Below are 6000 nucleotides of genomic sequence, written 5' to 3' on the forward strand. Positions count from 1 at the left end.
CCTAAATTCCCTTCATTGTACTTGTCACTATTCTTGAAACTATTCCTTATCTGAAGACCTCTAGATTATTCATAAGCAGAATTTAGAAATTGATTTCCAAAAGCATGAACTTTTCTGTAATGATAGTCTTTCATCATTTTTTTAGAGAATATTATTGTTTCTAATTCATCATAGTCATGTTTGTTGTCTCCAATATCTAATCTAAAAATATTTTATTTTTGTTGTAGAAAGTTGTGTTGGAGTTGGACTTGAATGATGACAAAGAAAAACAGAAGGCCCTGAAAGTAGTTTCCAGTCTTATAGGTATAGACTCTTAACAGATTTCCAACTGCCTGTGTTTTGTTAATGAAAAAGACAATGAAACATATTGGTCGTGCCATCTTTGCTTCAAGCTTTCTTTTAGGATTACTTGAATGCAACTTTTGTCAAACTATTAATTTATATTTCTACTGTTTTTCCTGCATATATCTGCGACCAATTGGAACTATCGAACCTATATCAAACGTCTCAAATTTGATTGAAAAAAGAAAACTTATTCACTTTAAACTCATAACTTATCTAATTATTATTCTGTTCAACAACATTTGCAGGCATTGATTCAATTGAGATGAACATTAAGGATAAAAAATTGACAGTCATTGGCATGTTAGACCCGATGGATGTTGTGAGGAAGGTGAGCAAATTCTTATAATTTCCATTGACAGGCTAGTAATTGACCAGAACTTTTAGTTTTTGGGGATGAAGTATAGAAAATATCAATTTCTTGTAGCTGCTATGACCAATATTGGTCCTTCAAAGAAATTGATTAACTACATATTAGAAGCTACGGAAAAGGGCCATGCACTTTACCCAGGTCACACAAATTTTGCATTATGCTAATACCCAGAACTTAGACCACCACGTGCACAACATATACTAAAATTGGTGCGAAAGGAAAAAGATGGGAATTGGATTGACAGTGACAAAAATTTATTGTGCAAACAAACAAGCAAGATTTGAAAAACAAAAAGTTATGCCTGAAGGAGGAGTGATTATGCAAATTAGAGGGACAAGAAAACATACCTTCACAAATAAAACCTGTCCCTGAAAATCAGCCTCAGTCGACAGCAAAATGAGCCCAACTTCGTGAGTTCCCAGCCAAATATAGAGGCATTGTCTCTTCCTAACCAGCGAAGGGGGAGAATTGCTCGAAATTGAAGTGAGAAAGCCGTTGAGAAACACGAACTAGGGGGAGAAGGGGGTGGAAAAATGAGACTTTGAAAAGGTTGAGAAGTACGTGAACGTATGTGCATTGTGAAGCCTTCAAGTCTAATGTTTTGCCCAAGAAAATGCTGGAGATTTGCAAATGGAGGTAGGGAGAAAAGGTTTTGACGAAGAAGATGTCGGGGGAATTCTTGGGAAGTAAAGGTACTGTTGGGGGGAAATAAAGAGATTTTTTGCATTTTGGCACCTCACTTGTATCCCGACGTAATTCCCAGTGCCGTAACAAATTTCTTTTAGTTCTACCGCCATTAATTACCACTACTATAGGAAAAATCGCTGCAACAAATATTTTAAGTACCCTCTTTATGGAACTTTCAAGTTTGTGTTGGAGTATATTGAGCGATGTAAAAATCTCTGCATATAATAATCATTTTCAGCGATTTTATTTGCAGCAATTAAAAAAGTGCTAAGAAAAGCATATTTCCTTGTAGTGAGCATACCTACAAGGCTACAAAAGAAGAGAAAATGACAAGTTTGAAAGGAGAGTGTTGTTTATTTTCTTATCATAGAAATGAAAATGTTACTTTTCAATAGGATGGCTGATAAGGATGCAAATGAGATAAGTCAACAACTTAAACTCAATTTGAGTGTCTTCTACTGACATACAATTAGCTTGTAGTAGAAGTGAGAATTTTGCCCATAATTGAATCCTCACATTCTTTTGTAGTCTTGGCTTCATGAAATTTGCTCCTTGTAAATGCTCTGTATACCTACTGGGATACCCACTTGGGGTTGTGAGGGAGAAAAAGGTTGCCATAATTGTTGTTGACCTTAAACTGCACCTAACAGCAACAAAAACTCAAAAAGATAGATACCACATAAATGACAGCAAATCTTCTAGGCAAAACATATCATAAATATTTTAGTCTTGGCTCCGAGCAGATTCAATGTTAGGAGTATACTGAAGTGCATGTAGAAGGAACTGAAGATGGCAAAGTGTCTGAACATTGTGATTGAGGAAGGAAGACGTAGTCATTTGGAAAAGTTAATAAAACGGGAAGTTTTTGTATCATAGTCATACGATGGATTTTGATCTTACCATTTATATATAAATAGCTGGAAGAATAGAATGGGATCTATCTGAATCATTTTGTAAGGAACTATATTCTTGGAGGTGTGGAGTTTTCCTCGAAATAAACTCTGTTAGTTCCGTGTGGTTCATTCTTGTGTTCTTGAATTCTTGTTCCAGTTCTTGCATATTCTTGCTTGTGCAGAATACCCATAACATGCAATACCTGCTGTTGATGTGATTCTTAGTGATATTTGCAACACTCCCAATCAATCTCCAATCAGAGAGAGTTTCAAGAAACCCAACAAGAGATACTTCCAATGGTTAAGTTAGAGAGAGGTTCCATTCTCTTAATCAAATGAAACTCGTATATGGCGTACATACTTAGAAGTGACAATATATGACATGACTTGTAAATCCAACATGAATACGATACGAAATTAATGGATTTGAGTTTGATATAAATGGATTTGGGTAAAAACGGGTTGACCCATTTAATTTGAAATCAATCCACAATAACTCGTTTAAAATGTATTTCAAAATTACAAATTTATTATTGTTGGGTTGTAATATTTGTATTTCTTGATATGCTTATATTTTTATTGTTTGGATTGCAATTCTGGACCTATGCTCATATTTGTTCCTATTGAATTTGTAATATTGGTATCATTATAGATTAAAATTTTAAAAATATTGATATTTTTTGTTAATAGGCAGTCTTATTGCTTTTTTTTTTTTTTGAGATATTGTGACTACTAATAAATATATATCTTAATTTTTATATGAAATTATGTTAATTAGGTCATACGGGTTAATTCAATCCATTTAAATGAAATGGGTTGAAATAAGTTGTATTGTGTTGACTCATTTCGAATTAATTTTAAAATGGGTGAAAATGGGTGACATGACACAACCCATTATTTAAGTATGTTAGGGTTTGAATATTTAACTAATTTATTTTATATAGTCGAATGTCTTGATGTTTATCCATAATAACAATATATTATATGGAGTAATGCTACATGCAGTCACTTTTGCATACTCTTTGTGTACTCTACTAATATGATTGGCTGCATCAATTTTTTTTAATACAAAACTAATCATATTAGTGGAGTAGGTAAAAGAGTACGTAAAAGTGACTGCACGTAAAATTTTTATATTATATGCCTACATAAATTATTAATACATATACATAATATGATAATATATATCAACATTTCATATGTGGTTCCCACATAGTAGTATATGAAATTATTAAATCCTATTGACTAACTATTGTACAAATTATAAAATATAGATATGAAGTATATTCAATATATAGGCAAAAGTGACTAGGCATAAGTAATTAGACTGCATACTATATATTTAATTATAAAAGGTTCTATACTTATACTATATGTATATATACATAGGTATATGTATATATTTATCTATATATGAATGATCTTTAATCAAGTTGAGCTAATGAGTCGACTCAGGCAAAAATGAGCGGGACTTAACATGTTTTAACCGAGTAGATTTAGTTGGATCTGTGTGATTTACTAATCAAATGAGTGTTTGCATTCAGGGGCGAGTTTCTTTTTCACGAGTTGAATTAGATTTGAGTTTAATTGGATGAGTATTGAGTAGGCTATCGAACAGATTGATTCATTTACAACCCTATCAAGAAGGATGAATCTTTCCCAAAAAAGAATCTATTAATTCTCTCCCAATTGATTGGATTGTAGGTGCATGGTTTACTTCACAGGAGGTTCGAGTGCTCTTCAAGGCATAATATTGAGAATACTCATTGAATGAGTAGTTCAATAAGAGGCCCGTGTTGGCATTCTAGACTTCTTTCTCATTTCAGGACCTATCCGAAAGAGAATCTAGTACTTCTTGATCGTGAATATCTGAATTGGACAAATCCCCTCTCATTGCAGTGGAGAAACTATGCTATGTACCCTGCATTTTGAGGAGATTGTCTCGAAGAGATGATTTAATATTTGTTCTATTCTTTTAGTAATAATGGAAGTGTTAAGGACGTGTTTCCCACCATCAACCACACAGGTGACTTGCCATGAATAAAGGGGTAGCACTAGTTGCCTTGAGGACACTCTGATGTCAAAGTTAGAATAATATATAAGAATAGGTGTATATAGAAGATGAAGTAAATCCAATTTTTATTTGTTACCTCCTATATGCTATTTATAGAGGTGTAGAGAAGAATAGATAACCATTCTCCAAAGATATATCTCCACGGTTTTCCTTATTAATTGAAGTGATCTCTTCCTAATATAACGACGTTGCTATCTACTTGCCACTTGATTGTTATCTAGTTGACAACCTATACATGGGCTGCCGTAAGTCATTGGGCTCATAGATTTAATAGGCTTATAAACAAATTGGGCCCACAAGTACTAAAAGGTCCCCTCCAATTACCCTGCTAATTTTTTTCGTGGTGACACGCGGGAAATTAATTCATGACTAGCCCTACCCCACTGGCCCCAGGTAGTTGATGATTAAAATCTACCCTGCTAGCCTTTTCAGACTTTTTTATTGGATATGTCTTCAGATGGGAAGTAAAGTTCTTGTGTTTATAGGGCTACGACATGTGCCCATAACTGTTCCCACTTCCGTTCTTTTTCGATTCCAAGAATACTAACCATTAGGATACAAGTAACCTCTCAGCTTCCTGAGCCCTTTTTAGAATCTCATCATTACTCCCTTTACTTGTTGCTTTTCTCCCTTTTCTGGTTTGCTACCATTGAAACGTCCTTATTGAGCTCTTTTTTTCAAATTTTTGCCCTTCATCCTTTTCTTGTTCTCTTCCTGCCACTATCTGCATTTCCTTACCAAATGGCTCGCTGTAGTGCTTCAGCCAACCCTTCGACGGCGGAAACCTCTCCTAGGGTTTCCACTCTTTGGAAGCTGAGGCTTCCGAGAGACAAGCAGCCCCCTCCTTTGAGGGTTTCACCTGGTGCTCGACCATCTCCACAAAGGAGTTAACTGAGTTACAGACGAGTTGCTGGGTTCCTAGGTCAGTGGAGCTTGTGATTCCTTCCACGGAAGAAGTCACCGTGGATGAAGAAGGTTTTTCTGGGTGTGTGGCCCTTATTGCCAGAGCCTTGTCCATTGGGTTACGACTCCTATTCTACTGCCTTGTACGTGCTACTCTTCATTTCCTCCAAATTTCTCTTGCCCAATTGTCCCCGCATGGTTGGTGTGCACTACTGTGTTCTTGTGTGGTACTTCGCATGGCGTTGGAGCCTTTGAGGGAAAGATATCTTGATTTGACGGCTCATGAGTTCCTTTCCTTCTACGGTGTGACCTGCTTGCTAAGTAATATCTATAGCTTTCAGGTGTGAACAAATGGTCAGCGATTGGCAGTTTTTGAATCCCGTAATTCTAATGCTAAGTCTTAGAACAAGAGATTTTTCTTTCTTGCTGGGAATGGTTGGGAATTTCCTGCTTCTGGGAATCTTATTCGCAATTTTCCTGTCCAAACCAATTGGGGGAAAATCCCTGATGTCAAAGATATTTTAATTGACCTAACTAGTCTTGAAGAAGAACATGTTGATGCAGTTTTATCTTGGGCACAAGGGCATGATAGTAATAGCAAGGAGTGTGCCCTATTGACTGATAAGTTACTGTCATAGCCCCATATTGATAGATTCCTTGTTATGCCTAATCGCTCCCATGTAAAGGGATGAAAAGTAAAACCTATGAAGAAGGCTTCTAAGAAGAGG

Source organism: Carya illinoinensis, chromosome 11 (assembly GCF_018687715.1).
Source record: "Carya illinoinensis cultivar Pawnee chromosome 11, C.illinoinensisPawnee_v1, whole genome shotgun sequence".
Taxonomy (NCBI): Eukaryota; Viridiplantae; Streptophyta; class Magnoliopsida; order Fagales; family Juglandaceae; genus Carya; species Carya illinoinensis.